Source organism: Prionailurus bengalensis, chromosome E3 (genome assembly GCF_016509475.1).
Source record: "Prionailurus bengalensis isolate Pbe53 chromosome E3, Fcat_Pben_1.1_paternal_pri, whole genome shotgun sequence".
In the NCBI taxonomy this organism is placed as follows: domain Eukaryota; kingdom Metazoa; phylum Chordata; class Mammalia; order Carnivora; family Felidae; genus Prionailurus; species Prionailurus bengalensis.
This window is the reverse complement of record NC_057357.1, coordinates 22,007,457-22,033,561: the sequence shown is the minus strand read 5'-3', so window position 1 is coordinate 22,033,561 and position 26,105 is coordinate 22,007,457. Positions and strand designations below refer to the sequence as shown.

Here is a 26,105-nt window from a genome sequence, read left to right as displayed (position 1 = left end):
TGGCTGCGCGTTCCCAACTTGCTCTTCTGAAGGCAAGCGGCGCCGCTAGCTTTTCGGGATTTCACCAGCTCTGAGCCACTCTCAGCCCGAGAGCAAAAGCTCACCTTTTTCCACTCAGTCCCTCTCTCCCCAGGGATGGCAAACACACGGCCCGAGAGCCAACACGAACTTCAAACATCAGTGCCTTCCCACTGCCCCAAGATTCTGGTGTTGACGGCTTTGGTTGACCAAGCCACACGAGAGTTCATAATTCTGTTGGTTTTTCACTTAAACAATCACACTTGGGTGTATCAAAAAAAAAAGGGGGGGGGAGACATGGAGAGAATTTTTAATAAACTGATTTGAAATGCTGGTTACCTGCAAATATTTAAGTGCATGTTTGAGAAAGAATATAAACTATGACCAATCAATTGAGGCGTCTCAATACGGTCTATAGGGCAAAGACATACATGGTCACCGACTGCAATGAAATTTATATTTGCAGGGAAATGACAGTGGCCAGATGCATTCTGCCAGGAACCAGATTTTGAGCAACGCTGTCCTCTCCTGGTACAAGCCTTTACAAAACCCACTTGAGCCTCTGTGCCCAGTCTGGACACACTCGTCTGATTTCATTTCATAGTGAGCCAGGGAACTACTGGGTGAGTTTTTCCTGTTCTGTCTCATTAGATTAGCTGTCTTCTTAAATTTCTGGGCAGTGATATGAAGTCTACCTACTTGGATTTTAAAAGTAAAGGAACCCTATGACACTTTATAAATGAAACAATTTGTTACACATTCCAAAAGTAGTTTTAAAAGACTTAAAAGAGGGTTTATAGACTTCTAAAGGCAAAGTATGGGAAAAGAAAAACAGAAGACCCCCGCATAACACTGAAAAGGAAAAGGGTAGTTTTCAGAGGGAAAATGATCAAAGTATTTTGGTAACAGGATGGGTGAAATATACCTAATACCTATTTGTATATACCTAACACATATACCTACGTACATATTTGCCTTCATATTTATAGCTTTCCTAAGATTAATACCGTTTACTTTTTACCTTAAACAACGATAACAAAACCCTGATGGCTCTTAACTGAATCTCTATATTATTATTTGAATTCCAGTCAATAAGATGAAAGGTTATATTCTCAGATAAACGGAATTGGGTTTTATTGTCTTCCTACGCACGTAAGCTTATCCCACAGCTTTTTGTTTGGTCAGTTGGCCTTTTTCCCCCTCTGGCACACGCAATGGAATCTATTTGCTGTCCCTGCTGTAACCATGTGCTCCACCAACAATTTCTGCTCGTGGCAAAGTCGGAAGGAAGCTCGCTGCCGGGGACACTGTGCAAGTCCCTGCAGTGGTCTCCCCAGGGGAGTCATTTAGATAGTAAACCTGCTTGGGCCTGAGGGCAGCTCAGTTTGAGATTTCAAAATGTACTGAAGCAGCAGAAATATGTGAGACATATTTTGTAAAGGATCTCAATGCGGACAAAGCATGTGGAGCTAAATCCTATCGGGGAGGGGCGGGGGTTCTGGGATGGGGGATTCAGTTTACTGCCACAGCCGGGCAAGAAGTCAGGCGGAGGCGAAAGGCCATACACAAAAAAATGTAAAGCAGAAGTGCCAAAGGCAAGGCCACACGAATTCAGGGCTCGGCTCTGACTCAGTGCCGTGGCCACCGGCAGGGAGGCACTCCGCATCTTAAGACAGGTTGTGCAAGCTCTTTTCCAAATGCTTCTCCCTAAGTCAGTACATTTGGACTTTGAAAAGCACGTTCCCATAAAAATCCGGTTATAAATGATCATTAAGTTCTCAGTCCAGGACCCATTGTGCTTACGGCTTATCTGAAGTGCCCATTACGCTTACAGCTTATCTAAAAGGCAGCCCTTGTAGGCGCCTATTGATTTCTCTGAGCCACTGTGAATCTAGGCAACAGTAGTAAAAAAAAAAAAAAAAAGAAAAATCCAAGAGGTAACAGCGATTCTCAACCATAGCTACACATTATAATCCTGGGGGCTTTAAAAATACTACAGGTGATTCCATTTTTTTTTTTTTAATATTCATTTTTGAGAGACAGAGAGACAGAAGACGAGCAGGGGAGGGGCAGAGAGAGAGGGAGACACAGGATCCGAAGCAGGCTGCAGGCTCCGATCTGTCAGCACAGAGCCCGACGCGGGGTTCGATCTCACTAACGGTGAGAGTGTGACCCGAGCCAAAGTTGGAGTTTAACTGACTGAGCCACCCAGCCACCCCCAGATGATTCCATTTGTATGAAATGGCCAGAAAACGTAAATCTACAGAGGCAGAAAGCAGATTAGTGTTAACTGAGGGCAGGGGTGGAACTGAGCACTGACTCTAAAATGGCCTAAGGGATCTCATCGGGGTGAGAGAACTTTTGTAAAATCAGACTGTGGTGACGGTCACACGATGCTGTCGGTTTGCTAAGCAATCACTGAGTTTTGGGGGCGCCTGGGTGGCTCAGTCAGTTAAGCGTCTGACTGCGTTCGGCTCAGGTCATGATCTCGCAGTTCGTGAGCTCAAGCCCCACATCAGGCTCCATGCCGACAGCTCAGAGCCTGGAGCCTGCTTCGGATTCTGTGTCTTCCTCTCTCTCTGTTCCTCCCCTGCCTGCATACTGTCTGTCTGTCTGTCTGTCTCTCTCTCTGTCTCAAAAATAAACATAAACATTAAAAAAGGAAAAGAAAGAAAGAAATCACCGAGTGTTGCACTTAAAACGTGCAAATTCTATGACATCCCAAGGTGGTTTCAGAAAGATTAATACCCGGGCCCCAAGCCGGAATGACCGAAGGAACCTCTGGGGGTAGGGCCGGGCATTCTGTTGTAAAGCTTCCCCGGCCATTCCAAAGTACGGCGAGGGTTGAGAACCCCCGAGGGAGGAGGGTCAGAGGACCGAAGCTGGCAGGTGGCGCGGTAATCACCAGGACGCGACAGAAAGAGGGTCCAGCAGTAAATGGCTGGCAGTAGCAAAAACAGAGGGGCTCCCATAGAACGGGCCGCGGCCGCACCCTTGCTGGGTCAGTACTGCCTGGAACGGGGTCTGATGTGTGTGACTCACAACCGAGCTTACGCTCCTGCCTTTGCAGGCTGAGTGATAAGAACCCCAGGGCTGGCAGACTCTTAAGGTTCACCACAGGCAAAGAAGGACACGGAATGCAGTACGAGCTGAGTCAGGGCTCTGGGGTCAGACAGATCTGACTTGGGAGTCCCAGTGCTGTTGCTTGGTCGCTGCAAATATGAGTGCCCATGCCTTCCACAGTCAAATGGGAACGATGGTCATGATAATGCCACCACCACAGTGATCGTTTAGCGATGCCATTCATCTCCTTCAGCTCATTAATGTGGTCCCGGATGAGGGTTCACGGAGCGTCAGCTGTCCGGAGCAGTATGACAGATGACCGCCACCTTCAGATAACTCCCAAGCTAAGTCTTATCTGTGGAAGGCTTCTGCAGTGACCAAGCGTTCTAGCTTCTCCCAGAAGTTACGGCCGAGTGCAGGCCACACAAAGATAAAACCACAACAGAAGCGGGCAGCCCGGTCAACTACAACAAAGAGTTGGTTGTGGTCACACTGCGTGGGCTGGAGGCCCCCAAACAGAATCACAGGCACGTAACGCACAGAAACTCAGAGACCTAGTATGTGGTGAGTTAGCAAAAACCCTTCATCAAAGGATCAACGTCTCAGTCCTCTGTGCCTGACGCCGCTGGGAATGAGGCTATACAAATGCCAGCCCTGGTGGTTCTCAGGTGTGCCTTCCCAGAGGGCCAAAGAACTCTCTGGACAGAAACCATCTTAGGATGACCTTGCTATGAGATGTGGAGATCTTCATTCATTCAGCCGGTATTCGTGGAGCCCTCTCTAAATGTCAAGAACTGGGGAGGCTAGAAGGAGAGAAATGAGCCGCAGTCCCCACCCTTGGGAGCTAAAAGGAAAGACAGAAATGTAAAGAACCAACTTTGTTCCGAGTTTCTGGGAGCAGAGAGAGAAGCAGAATGGATTGTGTGGCCAGGAAAGGCTTTACAGGGAAGCAGCCTAAGCAGACCCCAACAGGATGGGAGAGGGAATGCGCAAAGGGTCCTACACTAGGGCACAGAAGAAGAGGAGAGGGGGGCCTGGCTGAAAAGAACCAAGAACCAGGAACGAAGGGGCAACAGGGAGCCATTGATGGTTTCTCTGTCCTGGAGTGGCATCAGATTTGAGTTTCAGAATGAAAATTCGGACACTGGAGGACAGGCCAAAGGTAGGAGAGCATTCGAGGGCCTCTGCAGTTATTCAGGGAGTGAACAAGAACACAGGCAGGAAGCCCTCCCAGCCCAATCGGGCCGATGCCATGCTGCTATTTTAAAAGAAATGGTAGGACTGACTCACTGACTATAAACCATCAACTTGAAAAACGCTTTAAAAAGTTCAAGGAAAACCTATAAAATGTGGAAGTCTCTCTCATCAGGAAAAAAATCAGAACAGAAGCTAGAATTCATGGACCATAACTCAGGTAATCACCCAGCTTTCCAGGACTAGATTAAGCTTGCATTCGTACATTCCTCTCTGTTATGAAAGCACTTTGGCATAATTATTTCATTTTATTCTCTTACACGTACCCTTATGGGGCAATTTTTATCCCTATCTCACGGGTGTGGAAACTGGGGCAGCCACCCGTTAAATAAATGACATGGGAACCGAAGCCTCTGGACCCTCAGGAAGAGCAGTTTTAAGGTCCCTGACCAAAGCGGACTCTCTCCTCATTTGTTTTCACGCCAGATTCTGGTCCCAGCTCCACCACAAACTAACCATATGCTCTAAAAATACAACTCGTGACATTCCTGTACCTCACTTTATTTACGTTTGCATCAACCATCTCATGCAACTTTTAAGAGATTGCAACAAAACAGAATATTTGTGAGAAAAGAGAATATTTGAAACCTTCAGAGCTGTGCTTTGAAAATGTACGGTCGTATCTGTGTAAACAACAATAAATGCTACATATTTTTCAAGGCATGCAAGGCAGAGAAGTTGGAGTAACTGTGGATCCTCTAAGTGTCTAGGAGGAGAACACATTGCAGACGTAGCCCAGAAAGTTCCATGATCAGCGTGGTGCAGAAAATGAAGGGAAAAAATGTTCACCTGGAAAACTGGGGTGAGGCTCTTTTGCTGGATGACGGCGAGATTCTGGGTGGAGAACACCATAAATCTTCACTTGCCCTTTTTTAAAGGTCAAAGAAAAGAGTGTTCCAACACCGTGGCTTGATGGAGGGAAGGACGCTATTGATGACTCAAAAGAGAACGCGAATTTTTTTTTTTTACCCTTAAAAAGAGGCTTTTCCTCCAAAGGATATTCAGAATGATGAAATGGTCCCGGAGTGGAACAGTACGGCCCATCGCTGCATTCGACCCCACAGGGTGTCATGCATACTTTGCCACTAACCTTTTCATTCAGTTAGTCACTGAGCAAATATGTGTTGGAGTCCCTTCCATGAGCCATCGCAAGTAAGAGTCACGGCCCCTGTGCTGACTGGGCGCAAGGGCTGTCAAGGAAAGTAAGCAATTATGCTCCAGCGCAGTGAGTGAGGCACAGGGCCTCCGAGAGGAGAGGGCTGTCGTCACCACCATCACAGCTAACTAACGTTTACTGAGCTCATAGTATGTGCTTGGCACTGGTCCAGGTGCTTTGTAAGAGTTAATCCCCTTGACATTGGCGGTAACATCCAGGGGGTAAGTATCGTTACCTCCACGTTAGGTAGGAGGAAACGGAGGCACTGAAAAGTGATGTGACCCGCTCCAGGTTTCACGGGAGGGCGCTGAGTCTGGGCAGTTTTGCTCCCGAGATCCCGTTCTTCGCCTCTGTGTTCCGAGTGCTTTGCACGTGTGGACCCACTGAATCCTCAAGATAACTAAGCCATCGATGCTATCACCATACCCATTCTGGAGATGAGAAACCTAGACGCAGAGATGATGATAACTTACCAAAGGTTAGAAGTGATGGGAGGGCATCTGATGCAGGCCTGAGACAGCAGGAAGGTTTTCTGAAACTGGTGATGGCTCTTGAGACCTACTCCGTGAGCTGGATGTAGAAGCTTGGGTGCTGAGGAAGGGTATGTGAAGGCAGTGAGGACGGAGGTGGGAAAGAGAGCGCGGGAAGAACACACGCAAGGCGGTAACGGGGGTGGGAGAACCGCGGGCCCCGGAAGCCCTCAGGCTTGGGTGTGTGGGGCCTGCTGGAGCCTGAGGGGGAGCGGGAGGTCAGGGCCGCCCACCACGGAGGAGGGCAAGGCACAGCTGACGACACCCCCGACCCTGGGCCCATCCGACAGGCAGAGCCTGCTGAAGAGCAGTGGGAACGACCGAGAGGAGGAGCGGTCCCTGCCGGCCTCTGCACCTCAAAATGAGCATCGGGCACTGGTCCACTACCGTAGGGAGGGCACGAGAGCTGAGGAGAGTTCTAGCTCTCCTGAGGCAGGCACACAAGTCCTACTAAGTTTGGGGGTAAGGCAGGACAACCGAGATAGACAAGAGCCGCCAAAGGAGACATTTCCATCCGACCCTCAAATAAGCGGAAGCCTGTGGCGAACTGAATGCGCCCAGAGCCACAGCAGAGCCCAGACTCCTGCAACGACAGACTAGCAGAGCTGAGTGCCTGCACGAACAGCCTGACACAAGAGGTGTGGCACTCTCAGTGTCCACACGCGGCTAGCATCCCGTCAAAACTCACCACAGGAGAAAAATAGAAACTATCCATTATCAGGACCCACAGTCAATGGAACTAGATCCAAAGACGGCCAAGATGTTGGAATTCTTTTGCAGGAACTCAATTACGGTAAGTACCTTAGAGCATCTAGTGAAAAAGGCGGGCCGAATGAATGAGTAGAGGAGGGGTTTCATCAGAGGTTTGGAAGTTGAAAGAAATTATCCAAACGAGGGGCACCCGGGTGTCTCAAGCCAGTTAAGCGTCTGACTTTGGCTCAGGTCATGATCTCACAGTTTGTGGGTTTGAGCCCCGCATCGGGCTCTGTGCTGACAGCTCGGAGCCTGAAGCCCGCTTGGGATTCTGTGTTTCCCTCTGTCTCTCTGTCTCTGTCTCTGCCTCTGTCTCTGTCTCTGTCTCTCTCTGCCGCTTCCCCACTCGTGCTCTCTCTCGAAAATAAATAAAAACATGAAAAAAATTTTTAAAAATGATCCACATGAAAATACAGAGAGGAAGAAATTGGAACAATATCCAAGAACACTGGGGCAGAGAACTACTGAATACACAATGGCTGGGAAGTATCCAAATTTAATGAACAATACCAATCCACTTATTCAGAACTCCAAGAACTCCAAGCAGGATAAACACAGAGAACAACACACCTAAAAGGATCAAGGTTGAAGTGTTGAGAAAGAGAAAGAGAACATCTTGAAGGCAGACAGAAAAAAAAAAAAAAAAAAAGAGGCACTTAACGTGCAGGGGAGCGACACAGGAATGACGGCTGATTCATCATCAGAAACAGTAGGACCAAGTGACAATAGAGTGCTAAAGGAAGAAAAAACGAACAAACCAGTCAACCTGCAATTGCACACCAAATGCCAATATTTCAAAGATGAAGATGGGGCGCCTGGGTGGCGCAGTCGGTTAAGCGTCCGACTTCAGCCGGGTCACAATATCACGGTCCGTGAGTTCGAGCCCCACATCAGGCTCTGGGCTGATGGCTGAGAGCCTGAAGCCTGTTTCCGATTCTGTGTCTCCCTCTCTCTCTGCCCCTCCCCCGTTCATGCTCTGTCTCTCTCTGTCCCAAAAATAAATTAAAAAACGCTGAAAAAAAAAAAAGATGAAGACAAAACTAGTAACGTTTTTGTAAGTAATCTCTACAGCCGATGTGGGGCTCGAACTCACGACCCCAAGATCAAGAGTCGCGTGCTCTACCAACTGAGCCAGCCAGGCAACCCTAAAATCATGACATGTATCAAAGAGACAAAGGTTAAAGAGATCTCATCTCCTGAAGACCTCACCACGGCACGGTCGTGCGGAGGGGAGGGAGAGGGAGGCGGAGAAGGAAAGAATTTAGGCATCTGCCAGCTATACTGGACCAGTCTGGGTGGGGATAGCTCTTAGGGAAGGATGATGCCAGCGCTGACTCGTCATGGCCGTCTGCAGTCCCGGTCAAAGGAGGGCTGTGAGACTGCACCCAGGCACCCTGGGAAAGGAACCAGACAGACTGACAGTGACGGCAGAAGGATGTACCAAACAGTCCAACTACGGATGGTTTTTTTTTCCCCCAGGCTAAATGTTATTCTTGATGTCACGCCTTAAGCTTCACTGTGCGGGCACAGGAGGCACAAGAAGTGTTTGTTAGAGATTCATCTACTTTCTAGTAAAGTATTAGGAGAGTTTAGCATAAAGAGAAGACTGGCAACTTTCAGCTTGCAGCTTTTAACTTCTTAGGTCTCTGACATCTTGGGAGAATAAGGAAAAGTTCTGGTTGCAAGTCGGCTTGGCAGTTTACAGTTAACTATTTCCCAGCCTTGACACTTCTGACATTTTGGTCTAAATAATTCCTTCCTGTGGGCTGTCCAGAACACTGTAGAATGTTAACAGCATCCCTGGCCCTTACACGCTTAAAACCCAGTGGCAACATGTCCCCCTCTCCCCAGCAGGGACAAGCACAACCATCTGGAGACACTGCCAGATCAGGGGGTGAGGAGGACGGCAAAACTGCTTCCGGTTAAGGACCACTGGGATAAAAAAAAAAATCTTTAGGGCTGCCAGGAAGGCTAAAAGATAGCAGTCTTTTTGTGTGAAAGTCAACGTAACTTAGTCACATTAATAGGACGGGAGGCTTGCAGGAAGAGGAGGGACGCTCCTCTGACTGTGTAATGGCCTGTTTTATGAGTGCTATTCCTGACGATGTACTTTTGGGGGAGTCCTATATCCTGAGAAATGAAAGAACACAGAAACTTGCTTCACTGCTTTTCCAAAGACCGTTTCTTTGCTTAGTGTCCTAGGACTTTTTATGAACTGGTGACAGATTTTTTAATTGCCAAGAACTCTGCGGGGCGCCTGGGTGGCGCAGTCGGTTAAGCGTCCGACTTCAGCCAGGTCACGATCTCGCGGTCCGCGAGTTCGAGCCCCGCGTCGGGCTCTGGGCTGATGGCTCAGAGCCTGGAGCCTGTTTCCGATTCTGTGTCTCCCTCTCTCTCTGCCCCTCCCCCGTTCATGCTCTGTCTCTCTCTGTCCCAAAAATAAATAAATGTTGAAAAAAAAAATTAATTGCCAAGAACTCTGTACCTTTTTCTCAGTAGCTTGCTTTTTTTTTTTTTTTAATGGAAGTACTAGCCTTTCTGAGGATTTTCTTACATCCTATTGTCCTGCCTTGGACAATGAGCAGGACAGGGCTGCTTCTTAATCTGGGACTTTTTCTGAATGGCTTTTAGTACCATCTTTTCTAATTCCCAGATTTTTTTTTTTATTTTTAATTTTTTTTTCAACGTTTATTTATTTTTGGGACAGAGAGAGACAGAGCATGAACGGGCGAGGGGCAGAGAGAGAGGGAAACACAGAATCGGAAACCGGCTCAAGGCTCTGAGCCATCAGCCCAGAGCCCAACGCGGGGCTCGAACTCATGTACCGCGAGATCGTGACCTGGCTGAAGTCGGACGCTTAACGACTGCGCCACCCAGGCGCCCCGATTTTTTTTTTTAAATACCTAACGTTTCAGTGGACTGTAATGAGAGAGAAGAAATACACACGTGTTTACCCGGTCACCCGAAATGAAAACGTCTCCCAGAATGTCTCAAGTTCACGAGAGAATTTTCCTACTCTGGATAATTTCAGGAACCTACTGGTGGAGACAAGCTGTTGTGCTATAGCATATTACTATGGTGGTTGTGTTCCTAAGGATTTATGAAAAATCCCAAATTATACGGTCAACGCCTACAAAGGCAGGAGGGAAAACAGAACGAAGCATGTTCAACTGGCACCGGAAATTCAATGGCATCACTGGGCAAAGCGTCCCATTCCATCTGGATATCACTTGAACGGGTGCTGGTCTTTTCTCATCACGCTCTTAGCAGCATGAACACCTCACACAAGTTTACCTCCTTTGCCACCCACAACCCAGAAGAACAGAAAAATACTCCTGAAAGTGTGAGTTCAGAAGGTGCTGGCCCCTTGTGGGCGGGTGAGGTGGCTAAGACTGACAGCCCAGAGCACATCTGCTGCGGGTCAAAGCCCCGTCCACCACCTAAAAGCCGCGTAAGTGTGAGCGGGTTACTTCGTGTCTCCGTGCCCCTGTTTCCTCGTCCGAAAAGTGGAGACGTTAAGAATTTCCAACTTCCAGAACTGAGTGGATTACAAGAGATGATATACGCAACGAGCTAATTCCTAGAAAGCTCAAAATGTGGTTTTTGTTGTTATGACGTAAGTGGCTGAGAGTGTAGACTCTGCAGACAGACTTGCTGGTTCTGTGACCTGGGACAACCTAACTGAAGCTCTCTGGGCCTCTGTTTTCTCACCTGTAAAAGGGGATAATACAGCACTGATTTTGGTATTAAATGAGTCAACGCAAGACTAGCACTTGGGAAAAGGCCTGGCAGATGGGAAGCACCCAAACACACGTAAGCTAGCAGTGTTACAATTATTTTCTTTGGAAGGATCTTCCTGGCAGCAGTGTGGAAGGTGAGTGGAGGGCTGGGGAGGGAAGACACACCGGTGCGCAGGGAAACTGAGGAGTTGAGAATGAAGAGACCGGAGGGAGAATGGGAGATCCAAGTGAGAATAAGGAGCCCCCCCCCCGCCCCCACCCCCCCGCCCTAAAGCAGCGGATTAAGGAGGGGAGGCGACAGAGAGCTATTACAAAGATACAACACGCAGGACTTCGTGACGTGGCGTGGATGGAGAGGGAGAAGGAATCCCCTAGAATGGCCACCATGTTTCCACGCTGAGTGACCGGCTAGACAGCGAGGCTCTTCAACTGCGGAGAAAATCTGGGAGCCTCTGAGGTTGGGGTCAACACGGTCAGCTCCGGAAATGCCGGATTTAAGGGGTCGATTGAGCGTGCAGTGGAGACGTCCCGTGTGTTTCTTGCTATGAGGTTCCGAAGCACAGCAGAGGCGCCCGGAAAGGAAACTCAGAGCGTGTTAGCAGGAGCAGCAAAAAACACTGCTTTGGGGGAGTTTGCTCGGAACGCAGATCTGGGGAGAAGACGAAGGCTAAGCACAGAAGCCTTAGGGGCAACGCAGCGCAAGAGCAGCCCAAGAGCAGAGAGCAGCAGGGAGGCCGGGGAAGAAGCCCAAGAAGCCAGGAGTGTGGGCCACCAGAGCAAGGATGAAGGAACGGTCGGTCGAGAATGCAGGGTGTGGCAGGGAGGGCAGGAAGGTGTGAGGGCAGTGGCTCCCGGGAGCCAAGACGCAGGGCGCCGAGCACACACAGAGAAGCAAAGCCACGTGAAGAGAGACGCGAGCTGTCGCAAACCTGAACATCGCGAGTGGCAGAAAAGAGCCAGCGGAGAGAGGGAAGCTGGAAATGCAGAGTGGCCAGAGGAAGGCCGAGGAGGGAAGCCCCCGGGGAGGGGGAGAGCGGTGTGCGTGCGTGCGTGCGGGAGGTAATGACCTTGACGGCAGGGAAGGTGGCGGCAGCAGGTCTTCTCTGGGAACTGGGAGGCAGGTCATCAGGCCCAGGAGAGTGGGTGTGTCTGCAGAAGGGGTGGAGTAGGTTTGAGGGAAGTAAAAGTCTGGCAACAAGGCTTAGGGAAACGGGACGGGAAACTGCGCCAAGGGCTGGAAGGCAGCCTTTAAAGCCCAGCTGAGCTTGGAGGCCGTGACAGTTGGGCCGGCCTGACCCTCCACGTGAGACGATCTTTCTGGACCACGCCCTGCATCCCAGGTACAGGCGCCAAGAAGCCCCAGATGAACGAGTCTGGCTGTGGCTCTGCGCAACAGGTGAAGGAAAGAGGCCGGCTGGACAGACGGCTGGAAGGGATGTGAAAGACACCCTCTGTGACTGACTGAGGGCAGAGAAGGAAAGGGACCCAGCAAAGCACAGAGGGGGACTGTTCAGGAAAGGAATCCAAAAAGACAAGAGACTGGAGGATGAGGTGGACGATTTGGGTTCCAATTTTAGAAGTGGTTCTTAAAACACTAAGGCAGATTTCTTTCTGGAAAGGAATGCCAGTTTATATTCCCACCTGTGTATGGCTGTGTGACGGCCTTCGTCAGTTCTCCCAAGACAGCAACATATCATCGTTTTGAGCTGTGCCAGTTTAGTAAGTGAAAAATGCAGTCTCAGAGCTTTGGGTTTCTTCAGTTAGTTATAATTTTGAAATGAGTCTTACATACTTACTGGTCATCTGTATTTCATCTGTGAGCATTCTGTTCATGGCATTTGCTCACTATAGTGTGCTTTTTGGGGAGAGAGAGAGAGAGAGAGAGAGAGAGACAGGTTAGTGTAGGAGAGGGGCAGAGGGAAGGAGATAGAGAGCAGGAAGGAGGGAGGGACGGAGGAAGGGAGGGAGGGAGAGAGGAAGAGGAAGAGAGAGAGAGAGAAAGAGAGAGAGAGAGAGAGAGAGAAAATCTTAAGCAGGTTCCATGCTCAGTGTGGGGCCCAGCATGGGACTTGATCCCATGACCTTGGCATCATGACCTGAGCTGAAATCAAGAGTCAGACACTCGACCAACTGAGCCACCCGGGTGCCCCCGTCGTGCACTTCTTTCAACTGATCGATAACACAGCTTTATACCTTAAAGATCTTAATGCTCCGCCGTGGCTGCTCCTGTTTCCACCCAGTCATTGGCCATAATTTTAATTATGAGATAGGCAGACAGAAGTTTAATTCCTGTGTGGTTAAGTTTATAATGGTGGTTTTATTTGCGTGGTTATCTTTTATTGTTCATTCTCTGTACTTTTATGCCAGAGCGTGAAGAACTTTCCATCTTTTCCTCCGTTCTGGGTTCTGGGTTTTCACTTGAAACTCTTCATCCATTTGGAATCGACTTTGGCCCCTAATGGTGAGGTACACTCTAACCCGCCTACTTTTTCCAGTGCTAACCTGTTGTTTCATACTGTTTCCTCCCTGTCTTCTGACGCCTCCTCACCTCATGCCGCCTTCTTAAATGTCCCAGGGCCGGTTCCCAGGTGGTAGCAGGAGCCCCGTCTCACCAGCGTGGGAGCGCAGCCGGGAGGCTCAGGCGGCCAAGGTCAGACAGAGAGCCGGGGGACCACACGGGCTCAAGTCCAGTTACTCTTTACTAGACTCCAGCTGCCCCACAGGAGTCTTCGTTTTCTTAAGCCCTCACCTAAAAGCTTTGAAAACATTATGGAACGGACTAACTATCAAAAGAAGCCGATTATTCAGGGAAAGTAATTTCATGTGATCGCCAGATCTCATCGTGGAGAATACCCCATCTCAGCTTTTCTGGGGAAGGCTCTCACAGACGTCAAGTGTGTGTTCTGGAGAACAGCGGAGGTAGACACCTGTAAACAGCGCTTCTCCACAGATGTGTTTCTAGCGTGGGGGCCGTGACTACACATCTCTCCAGGAACTAGCCTGGGGTTCTTGGCCGTGGGCTTGAAGAGGTCTGTGGAGTCCGTGAAATTCTCTGCCAATCTGTGTGTGTGGATGATTTTTTGGGGGGGAAGAGGCCGTCAGAACCTCCATGTAACATCTACAGGGAGCAAGGTTTCTATTCCTAAAGACTGTTCTAAGAGTCAAAGGCTGCAGTTAAGTCCACTGCCCTGTGACCTGCTGATCACTTCTTTAGAAGTTATATTAACATATGTTGCCGGGGCGCCTGGGTGGCTCAGTCAATTAAGCATCCGACGTCAGCTCCTGTCACGATTTCGCGATTTGTAGGATTGAGCCTCGTGTTGGGCTCTGTGCTGACAGCTCAGAGCCTGGAGTCTGCTTCGGATTCTGTGTCTCCCTCACTCTCTGCCCCTCCCCTGCTCACATTTTCTCTCTCTCTCTATCAAAAATAAAAACCTTTTAAAAATTAAAACTAACAAAATAAATAAAAACCTATTGCCACATAGGCTCCATTTCAAATTTCTCTTCCAGTTCCTTCCTCAGTCCAAGTGCACTGTGATTGTTTTCTCCATACGGTTAGGCTACCTCAATTCAGTATTCTGCCTTTAAGCCACACGCCTGCCAATCTTATGACTGAGCCTTGGAACAAAGGCTCAAACATCAGACACACTACAAGGTGTGTGACTCCAAAAGCAGAGGGAAAATGCTTGTAGATTTCCACTGAGAACCACTCAGATGAGGACATTCGCATTTAAACACGAGTTTACCTTACCACATTTCTGGAACGCCTAATTAGGGTGAAATCACACGCCCTTTAGACAATATTGCTATAAACAATTATACAGCAACACATTATTTTCGAGTCTAACCAATTAAATGAGGGATGAAAAAGAAACTGCTGAAAGAAAAGGAAAAGGAGAAATAAAAACATAGATAATACATACGTAGAAATTCAAAGAAGTCACAAAACTGATCAGCTATGACTAATTTAGCACATCTTTATTTAGTACATAAAGATATAGACAGACATGAACATCACTCACGTTTGCCAACTGAACTAATCAGGCACCCTTCCAATGACAACAGAGCCCTCAGGAAGCACGGAATACCTTTGTGTGTAGAAAGAGACGTGCCAGGCTCATGGGAAAGGACATCAATCCTCCCCAAAGTTTAGTTCACAGATATGCCAGGCCATCAATGCCTGGGATTTACTTATTTTGGGGTTCTCAGGACCCACCCCGTAGCAGGGACCCACTAAATATATGGATTAATGTGCTCTCGACCAATCACAATCATAGAAGTTTTCTAGGAACTAGAAACGATACCAAAATTCACTTCTACACAGAAATGGGAGACAGCAACTGAAAAGGAAAGCCAAAGGAGCCCAGCTCTGCCAGAGTGAGAACACATTACACATCCACAGTTATTATCGGCACAGTGTGGTGTCGGTGCGCACAAACACACCCACCCGAAGCCACGTGTCAATGAAAACAAAGTCAACAGAAAGTCGAGGCAGGTGTGAGAATTCTATGGTTCAAAAAAGAGAAGCATGTGAAACGAACGGAAAAGCGAATAATCACTGCGTCACCGATTTCAGTAAATAACATCCAGACATAACCCGAATCACGCCAACCCCTCCCTTCTTCGCCCCTAAAGCCACGGTGCTCAATAGTTTCTCACGTCAGTCCCACGCCATTGTCCTGCTCTGGGGGCCATCACCTCTCCCTTAGGCTGCTGCGATCGCTTCCTGCTTCCTGACTCGTCTTTCCCTCGTGTCCCTTCCCCTTCCTCCACAGACCTGGCTCACCTGCCACCACAGGACACCTCCTCAATCACCAGCTTGGCTTCCTCAACCTTCTGCACATATGGGCTCCCCCAATTCTACTGCAGTGGTCCTCAAACCACGATCCCCCAAAACTGGCCCGGAAGCTTTTCGAACAATGGTCCTCCACCGATGAGCACAAAGGCCGATCCATACCGCCCGTCTCTAAAAGTTGACGTCCACGGTCACAGGTGTTCGTGTGTTTTAGTCCTGCCATCTTGGGGTTGTCTGAGGAACGTTACACATCCTAGCGTGTCCAAGAAGGTAAAAGCCGTGAGAGTAGTGAAAAGGTTCTAAGGGGAGATGAACAAGCATGATGCAAATTAAGGAAACGATAAGCTTCACCGTGAGAAATGATGCCTCCACCGATTTTCCCATACAAATATGGGACACATTCATTTCAACCTTAGCAGAAAAAATTAAAAATTGTCTATTTTGGGGAAAGATGGCTGTCAGTGTTTATTAAGCAAAGAAAATAAGGGTACATTGGTTTTAAACCTTGTTTATTAATCTTGATTTATTTTGAGAGAAGAGAGAGAGAGAGAGAGAGAGAGAGAGAGAATCCTAAGCAGGCTTCAAGCTATCAGCGCAGAGCGTGACACGGGACGGGGCTCGAACCCATGAACCGTGGGATCATGACCTGAGCCGAAATCAAGAGCTGGTTACTTAACTATGAGCCACCTAAGTCCCCTGATTTTAGAGCTTCAAAGCTTTTAAGAACCAACTTACTCTATCTATTGGATGGAAATGCATCCAGAGGCTTGTGAATTTAAACACCACAATTGCTCTGGACTTAAGAACATATGGATCTACAAACAGCCATTAGTTCACTACCTCATTGGAAAATAAGAGCTGGACAGACTTTTCCCACTGCCAGCAATCAGATAGTGTTGCCTTTTTCCAATTTATAGTAAACAAACAAGCAAACAAACAAAACATGAAGTTAAAGGACAAAATGGTCAGTGGGTTAGGTTTCCCCCGAGAATTTTTCTTCTCCCTGGGAATTCTCTACCACCTATCACCCCTACCTTCCTGTTCCCAAGATTATTCAAGTGTCACATGTCAGAGAAGGCTTCACGGACCCCTGGGCACGTCTCCGCGACCCCATGCCAGCGCCCACGCTACATCTATCCTGCACCCACCGTACCCAGTGAAGTAGAAGTACTTTCGTGTATTTCCCCAAGGTACAGATGCGCATGGGTTCAAGTGGCCAGTCCTGTCTATGCATCAGAGTATCCAGCGACCACGTGAAGTCCAAGCTGATAGACTTATAAATGGAGCTGGTCATTGCTTAGAAGAATTTCTGTGCAGTTCTGAACGTTTATTTTCATTTGAGTACCTTGTCACTCAGTCTACCGTTTATACTACAAACTCTTCAGGAGGAAGAAATTTAACGAACCCATTCAGAAATGACAGAAAAACTGCTAATGAAACATGAATGGAGAGATCAAGTGGACAACTAGGCCAACGTATCTCTGATAAGGAAAACACTTAAAAAAAGAACTGTGAGAAAGGACAGAGAGAAACATGATAGGACCAATCAAAAGGAAGGAGTCTAGGCAAGTAATTAATAAGCTGTAATTCACAGGGAATAGCAAGACTTCAGAAACGAGTCTTAAAACCTGGAGAGAGCTGAGATGAACTTAATATTGTTTTTGTGTCACTGGCTACAAAGAGGCTCCTCCTATTCAAAAGCAGTTTCTTCTATAATCCACAGGGTCGGTCGGATTTTCAACAGAATCCGCTTTATTTTCTGACTCTCGTATCAAACCTGTACCTAGTCGTGAATGCGTTCCCTCAAGATTCTGTCACTGCACTCATTACGTGATGCACCTGAGGAGAAGAATGTGAACTTGTTTACCTTGTCATGTGTAAATAAATCAAGGTGTGGCATTCCTACTTCCTAAGGCCTGCTGGAACAAGTACAACCGGCTGTATTCAAATTATCTGTTTGTAGGTCTCTCTCCCCACTCCAATTCCTAGGAAGCCGTTATCTTTTTAACCCCAGCATTTGACAGGTTCTCAGCAGACAGGTGTTGAACCGAACCTGGTGATTCAAAAACGAAATTGACAACTGGCAATTAAATGACCAAATAACACATATAGAAAACTCATCAAGAAATACAAATATGGGACACATTCATTTCAACCTTAACAGAAAAAATTAAAATAGGTCGATTTTTTACAAGACAGCATCTACAAGTCAGCACAGCGTGACGGTGAAACACGACATTCATAATATCACGCACGGTGACGTACAATCCAGTGTAAATTATTTGCCGCACCGTAACTCAATGACAGCACTATCGTTTCGAAGACAATTTAGCAATACTAGGACGACATAAAATGTCCTACGAACGTCATGATTTCATCAGAAGAAAATAATTGAGAGGAATAGCTATGACCATTAAAATTTGGATTGGCCATGTCAGACCAAAGTGGAAGCCCAGATGTCCCACATATGGATAAAATCCAGCTCAAGCTAGCTAAGCCAGTTGGAAGACAATTGTGAGTCCAGGTTAAAAAAAAAAAAAAAAAAAAAAAAACAGTTCAAACCGTAAGAGACTCTTAAATACGGAGAACAAACTGAGAGTTGATGGGGGGTGGGGGGGGGAGGAGAGGAAAGAGGGTGATGGGCCTTGAGGAGGGCACCTGTTGGGATGAACACTGGGTGTTGTATGGAAACCAATTTGACAGTACATTTCATTAAAAAAAAGAAGAAGAAGAAAGAAAGAAAAGACCCCGCAAGCTTGAACTAACTAAGGCCACCGAGAGGCAGAGATCAAGTCAGAGACGGTCCAGAGGCAGAGCTGCCAGATGGCAGGGAGAGCCTGGATATAAAGAAGATGGAGGAGAAAGAGGGGGATCGCAGGTGACAGAGGAGATGCGGTTCCGGCATTCAGTGCGCCAGGGCGGGTGTCCACAAACTCTTCCTGCAAAGGGCCAGGCGGTAAATAGCATGGGCTCCGTGGGCCATACAGTCACCGTGAGATCTGCTTGACTGTGCTGCTGCAGTGCGTGGCTGTGATCCAATGACCCTTTTTCACAAAACAGGCAGTGGGCAGGATTTGGCCTACAGGCCAGAGGTTGCTGACCCACGGCCTAAGGAATACAGGGAAAGAAGGCCAATTTGAGGATGCAGTTCATGAGCTGAATTTCAGCAGGACTTTTAGATAGAGAAGTTCAAGACAAAGATCAATCTAGAGATGAAGAGATTCCAGGACTAGAGACATAAAATTAAGGAGCACCCAGAGGGGTTCAGTCAGTTAAGCATCTGACTCTTGATCTCGGCTCAGGTCACGATCTCCCGATTTGTGCGTTTGAGCCTGGCGTCAGGCTCCGCCCTCACAGCGTGGAGCCTGCTTGGGATTCTCTTTTCCTCTCTCTCTGACCCTTCCCTGCTTGTGTGCGCTCCCTCTGTCTCTCTCGCTCTCGCTCTCTCTCTCTCCCAAAATAAATAAATAAACTTAAAAAAAAAAAAAGACATCAAGTTGAAAGTCATCAGCCATGTGGCGGTAGGTATGGGGATAGGACCAGGGATACGGTCTGAGAGGACAGACGATGAGGCACACCTCCCAGTCCAAATACGGGGGCGGACATGCAATGGCACTTCAGATCACTGTGGCCCTGGAAAGGCAGGGACATTATAATCTAACCCCCCTTAACTCAAACTTTTTAAAAAAGAGGGCCCTATTTTAACTTGGGGTTCTCATTCCCTTTTCCAAAATAAATAACATTAAACTTTCAAATTCATAGATGAGAAAGAAAACTTCCCACTGGCTAGAAAATGAGGCAGTGCTCCAGTGTTTTTCTTTTGAAATATTTTACGCTCCAAAATTATATAATAGGGGGTATAGCTCAGGGGTAGAGCATCTGACTGCAAAATTATGTGACATATACGTAAAGCACAATGAATAATGATAAAGCAAATGTCCCATCCCCATCTCAAGAAAGTGTTCACTACCAAAACACCACGGTCCAACTTTTCATTCGGTAAGAATCAGTCTCGCAGCTAGAGGTCAGAGCAGGCAGCCCAAGGCCAGATAAAGCTTGCAGATAGATTTTCTCTGGCCTACGTCCAGCGGTTTCTTTTCTTTTCCTTTTTCATTGCTGATATTTAAGTATCAATAAACTTCACAAAAAAATCAGCGTTCTGGAGTATCCTTAAAAATGGGAAGGTGAGTGTTCCTGCACCCACATTCACCATGTCAACAAGTAGCTAGACTTGCCAAGAGCAAGCAAGCCCATGCAAGGAGCTAGTTTTGCTATTCCTCGCCTCTCTCTACTGCCCTACAATTACCTTCCCTTCGCTTATTAATTTTACCTGCCTAGCACTTGAGTCTCTGACCCCTAGTTACAGAACATCATTGTGGTTTCTAACTTTTTGGAGTAAGGGGACATTACGTAGAGTAAAAGGCAAAAAAACAAAACAAAACAAAACAAAAAACAAAAAACCATCTCAGACTCTCTCAATAGGAGCATTACTACTGAGTAAACCAGCACCATAACCCCTTATCCATCATATTGAAATCTAAAAAACAAGGTTTTTTGGTAACTTATTTGGTAACAAAACTTGACCTGAACTAATATGAAGCCATTTACAATCTTTAAGTGTTCCATTTAGCATGAAGTACCTTTATGTTTTCACTCTAGAAATATTAACATATTCAATGAAGGGATGCTGACCCACACCATGGATTATACAGTAACAGCATATGTACATTTTTACTTTTCTAAAATCTGAAAAAGGGGCGCCTGGGTGGCTACGTCGGTTAAGCATCCGACTTCGGCTGGGGTCATGATCTCGAGGTCCGTGAGTTCGAGCCCCGCGTCGGGCCCTGTGCTGACGGCTCAGAGCCTGGAGCCTGTTTCAGATTCTGTGTCTCCCTCTCTCTGACTCTCCCCCGTTCATGCTCAGTCTCTCTCTGTCTCAAAAATCAATAAACGTTAAAAAAAAATTTTTTTTTAAATAAAATAAAACCTGAAAACGTCTGAATTCCAAAACTCATCTGGCCCCTAGGGTTTTGGAAAAAGGACTGTGGGCCTGTTGTACTTTTAACACCCACGTTTAAGAAAATAGACACACACAGCAGATAGGAGTGTAATAATATTTGTACATGGATCTATACTTGATTGATAACGATGGCACCTGCCTACATTTGAGAAAGAGAAACAGAATGATAAAGGCCAAACATCTCCAGTCCGACAAGACTGCCTGGTGTGCATACTGACTCTGGGACCCTATACCATATACCCATGTCCAATCTCGGGGGCAGGGGGCTGCCGTGGACACACTGGGAACCACGACCACAGACATCATTTCCTCTTAGAATAACATGCTGCCTTCACGTGTAAAACCAACGCCATAAGGCCACACATGACCACATCTGTTTAGGGTTCATCTTGGTTCAGTGAACCACGGGCTTTCTTCACTCACATATAAACAACCCTGTTTGATTTCACAGGAGGTAAAGTGGATGACCAGGCCACGGAAGCTTGGATTCAGAAGTCGTGGGGAGAACACATTCCTCTCCTCCTCTGCTCTATGCAGAGGCTGGACGGGATCCACCCAGACTGAAGCGAACCAAGCACAGCCACCTCCCCTGGAAAAGGCGGAGGAAGTCAGGGTGTCGAATAGGTGACGGGTGGAGAACGTTACCGCTGATCGAGCGAGGACACGGTTTGAGGTTTGGACGCCGAATACAGAAAGGGCCGTCTTGCGGAAGAGAGACACATGCATCGTGGCAGCAGAGGACTCCCCTGGGACTCACGGGCAGAGATGCCTTTGACTCATGTTGCCCCTAACGCAACGGGCTACCTCACGAGGCAGAGACTCTGCTGCTCCTGGAGAAGGTTGTTGAGAGATCCGTGAGCAGGGAGGGGTCTGCAAGGAACGTACCCCAGCAGGACAAGCCAGGTAGGGACCAGGGCACACTGGACGGTCAATGCCCCACCCAGACGGGACAGCACCTACGCAGCTGCAGCTACGACCACGTGTACTCTCGCGAGGGCGCGATGCCAGGCTTCGCTAGGTCTTGCAAGATTTGAGAAGAAGCTGGAAGTCCAGGTTTCCACGTGAAAACTCCCAAGTGTTAAATGTGGGCCAATGATTGTCATTAATACTTCCACACATAAGAAATAGACCAAACAGAACACATCTTCACCCTGCAGGCAAACATCACGGATCTTTGGTTTTCACGATTCACGTATCCAGAATCTCAAAGGACTTGACCAGGCTTTCCCAACCTCACCACTCTTGACATTTGGGACCAGATAATTCTGTGCGGCGAGGCTGTCCTGGGCAGTGTAGGCTGGTCAGCAGCATCCCCGGCCTGTGTCGCCAGATGCCAGGAGCACCCCACACCCGAGCCGAGTCACGACAAAAACAAAAACGTCTCCGGCCATTGCCATATGTCCCCTAGGGGGCCATCCCTGGCGGGAGCCCCTGGACGAGAGCAACATCCAACTCTTAGCTTCCAGGATTCTGTGGAAGCTTCGTCACACATAATTCTAACACGGGGTTTCTTAAAGAAAGAGTTGCCTACGTGAAGTAAGGACTTCTATCTGCTTTGGAAGCAGAACCCTGGTTTCTGATGAACGGCAGCGCTCTTATTAACTAGCCTGGTGACCTCTTTGAGTCCTCGATTCCTCATCATTAAGCCAGGAATAAATAACATCACCTCTGGGAGTTGCTGTTGAGAAGGCAGCGAGAGACTTGACTCAAAAGCATCTAGCCCAGCAAGTCAGCAAGCACCAAAGACATTTCATCCACAGGAACCCTTCCCTGGCGGGCAGCCGGCCCAGTGTCTACAGTCGGAAACACACGGGGTCCAGAGTCACACCCTGGCCCCAAGTCCTGCCTCGGCCACTCGCTGGCCGGGCAGACAACGGCAGGTCATTTTTCTTCTCTCTAAACCAGAAATGATAACAAGCACCAGTAGGTGAGACCAGGCCAGGTGGTTCGGTACAGCGCTTGGGAAACCAAACCAGGAGAGAAGTAGTGATGATGGCTACTCTCGGATCTCTGAAACGTTTCTGTAAAGGAAAGGACGAGCTCGTCGACACATCCAAGAACTCAGAAGGTAGTAACAGGAGGATGGGGTGCAGGAGGAAAAAGAGAAAAATCACCACAGGAATCTTCACCTCCCCAACCTTTTCCACAAGCAACTGCCCACTGGTGACCCACAGACCGAATCTGGCCACAGATGTATTTTGTTTAGTCCTGCTCAGGGTCCTGGTGGTTGTTTTCAATTGGCATTAAATGCCACTTCATCTCCATGAAAATCCAGAAGGATTTAGGCCTTTCTCAACAACTCCAAAGGTCGGGCCCAACAGCGGGCCCATATTCTCACGAGGTCCTTTGGTAAGACAGGCACCGTCGGGTCCCCCACGGCCCTCACCTGGTCTAAGTCGCTCTTATTTTATTATTATTAGCCTGGCCCCCTGAGGCTTGGAGTTTGCAACCCTGACTTATCTAAAGGCTACTATCTAGGAGAACATTCAGGCCTCCAGGGAGAGCTTCCATCTTGGCAGAAACCTACACCCAAAGAGACACTCCCTTCCAGAGCCTCACCCACGTAGTCAACTCTGCTATTAGGCCCCCAGATGCCTGTCCTCCTGGACTCATCGACCTCACAACCAAATGCACAAGTTCCCCACCTTGGTGTACCCCTGCCTCCACACCCTCCACACCAACTGCCATCCGCAGCTACTGGATTCTCTGCGTCAGGGATTTCCAAAAAGCTCTTTCTTTCCTTTTAGCAGGACTAGAAAAGACCACACTTCCTGCCTCCTGCTGAACACCCCGGTTATCTTGCGGGGGAGGGGGCTCAGCACCCTCCCATTCTAGGCCCCTGTGGCTTGCGTGGGGCTGACTCCATTTCCATGTCCAGGCAAAGGCCACTGACCCCATCAGATACCTTCAGAGTCAATCCTGGGGCTCTGGCCACAGTGAAAGGTATTCTTTGTCCCTCTGGGACTTGAACTGAAGACGATGGAAGCTGGGGGGGGGGGGGATTGGGGGGGTCGATTCCTGCTTAGAGACACAGCTTCCCTAAAGAGTGGAACCCCTGGAGCCAGCCCTGGCTGCAACTATGTTGCTTTTGGACTCTTTTCCTCACATAGGAGCCAATCAAATTCGCAGCTTGGCTTATAACAATTCCAGTTGGTTTGGTTTTGTGTGTTTTTTTTTCTTTTTTCATCATTGAGACAGAGAGCGGGGAAGGGGCAGAGACTGAGAAGATCCCAAGCAGGCTCCCCACCATTGGCACAGAGCTTGACGTGGGCGGGGCTTGATCCAAGGAACTGTGAGATCATGACCTGAGCTGAAATCAAGAGCCGGATACTCAGCCAACTGAGCCACCCAGGCGCCCCTCGAGTTGGGTTGACTGACAATCAAAAGAGACCTACGCGACACCTGGGTGGCTCACTGGGTCAAGTGTCTGACTTCGTCCAGTCATGATCTCTCGGTTCGTGGGTTTGAGGCCCGCGTCAGGCTCTGTGCTGACAGCTCGGAGCCTGGAGCCTGCTTCGGATTCTGTGTTTCCCTCTCTCTCTGCCTCTCTCCCGCTCATGTTCTGTCTACCCTTTCTCTCAAAAATAAATATTAACAAAAAAAATTTTTTTTTAATAAAAAAAAAAGGGACCTACTCAATACAACAGAAGTTCAAAACAAGTGTTGAAAAATAGAGGGAAAAAGCTCTGGTCAAATTTTCTCCTGTTTTTTTTTGTTTTGTTTTGTTGTGTTGTGTTACCTCTCTCCTTCCAGTAAGAGTAGAGTTTCACTTAGTGTGTCAGCCATCCCTCTGTAAGGACTTACCTCGTGGTACATAATCATTTTTGCTTGCCTAACTCTTCCACACGTCTGTGGAGCCCCTTCAGGGCAGAAGCTGCGTTTGTATTCACTTGGATTCTTTTCTACTTTCCACAATGGCACATAATTTGGTCTCAACAAGGGTCTCTTGCACGGATGAATCAGCCATCCTAATTCTCTTCTTTGGGACACCCCACTCAAGAGACCACTGCATCATCCTTGCGCCTGTGATACACAAACCATCTCCCGAAACAGACTCATGCACCCATTGTCCACAAACTGCATCATGAGAACTCAACTTCTTCTAGCCATTACAAATTCTCCCACACGTCCATCCCACAGAACCTCACTGTGGGGTGACTCACGAGGTCCTCAATCTTGGGAAGAGAATATTTCCTTGCAAGACACCACTCAGAACTCTATGAATTGGGAACAGACACAATGGGCGAGCCACTCACACACAGAATATCACTCCTGGCTGCGGCGGGGGGCGGGGGGTTGGGGGGGAGAGGTAACTTCTCTGCTTTCTAGCTTTCCTCTTGACCCAAATACCCCCCAAATCCCAATCCTGATGCCTATGCCAATAACACACAATTACAATTCTAGGCTCTCTCTTGCCTCCGTTTTTCCTCCCTAGTCCTTCCTAATTCTTGACGTGCAAAAAATACAAACTTGTCGAGGGAATCAACAGCAGTAAAGCCAAAGCTTCCCCAGGAAACAGTTTTGGCTCTGGGAGCAGAAATTGCCACACCCCTAATAGCTCTGTAACAGCTGCTGCTTCCACTGGCATCTAGCAATAAAGATTTTCAAACAGAGTCAAAGGTCAGGGCCAGAATTACAATCCTAGCACGAATCACCATTTACTCTATCCAGCTTTCATTTTCCCATTCTTGGGCTCACCGCACCGGAGCGAGCTGGTAAGAAGTAGATGTGTGCTGGATTGACAAATGTTTATGGAGAATCGACCCTAGGACAGGAGCCACAGCAGAGCTGGCCAAGGAAACAGAAAGATGGCAAGGAGAATGGAGGCGTTCAGTCTAATGGAGAATACTTACAAGTAAACAGGCATTGCATTATAGAAAAGCAGGCGCTATGTGGACGTATGTAAGTGGCCAGGAGAGGGACTCCCCATCCAGGCTGGAGCATCAGAGAAGGTCTTTTAGAGGCAGTGACCTTTGCCTGGACACCTAAAGAATGCGTAGGAGGCAGGTATAGGGCAGGTGAGGCGAAAGGAGCTTTGGAGACTTCCAGGCAGAGGCTAACAGGGAAGAAGGTTCGGCGGCCTCTGGCAACCGAAAGGAGCCACATACAGCTGCAATTCGGAAGCGTGAAGAGAGAAGCCGCTACAGAGGAAGCCGGAGCCAAAGAGACCCTGAGCGGCTTGATAGCTTGAAAAGTCTCACAACTTTGTGCAAAAAGAGCAAACGCCCCTTTCCTCATGAGATGTACAAACTGGCCAGAACGACAATGTGACAGATGGGTCTTGATAGTCACTAAATACTGATTTCACAATGCATGTTACTGAGAATGCTGGGGGGGGGGGGGGGGGGGAGACAACTCCTAAGGAGTTATCTTGTAACTCATTCACAGATGCCCGCTTGAAGCTTTGGGCCCCACGACTATTCCGTCTGCCTTCCCCTTGGCATTCGTTATTCCTATCATTGTCCTACAAATGACAGAAAAGTGGGCACCGCTAGGCTGTAGGGACAGGGATCCACTCTGGAAACAGGATAAGCGCACACGAAGATAACAGGGTGGGGGTAGCAACGAAATTGAACAAAACTAAGCAAAAAAGTTAGGTGGGGAAACGAAACTGTAAAAAGCAAATATAGAAAGTTCAAGGGGAAGTAAAAGTATTTTCAGACACACACAGAAAAGAAGTGTCCCCACGTGCTCTGGCCAAACCAAACTCCCCCTTTTACTCAACTGTTGAAAACAAAGAAGAAGAAAAAGCGATGAAAAAGTCACACTTTCATAC

At 48.1% G+C, this 26,105-nt stretch overlaps 1 protein-coding gene across 3 annotated transcripts in view; it reads right to left on the bottom strand.

Annotated features, from left to right (window-relative positions):
- ARHGAP17 (Rho GTPase activating protein 17) overlaps positions 1-26,105 on the bottom strand; it is a 90,050-nt gene that overhangs the window by 62,498 nt on the left and 1,447 nt on the right. Inside the window, exon 2 of one of the 3 annotated variants that reach the window (XM_043560261.1) lies at positions 5,965-6,082. The exons of the other annotated variants lie outside the window; for them this stretch is intronic. The gene's annotated coding sequence lies outside the window, so the exon portion shown is untranslated. The remainder of the gene's footprint in view (positions 1-5,964; positions 6,083-26,105) is intronic. 3 annotated transcript variants of the gene reach the window in all.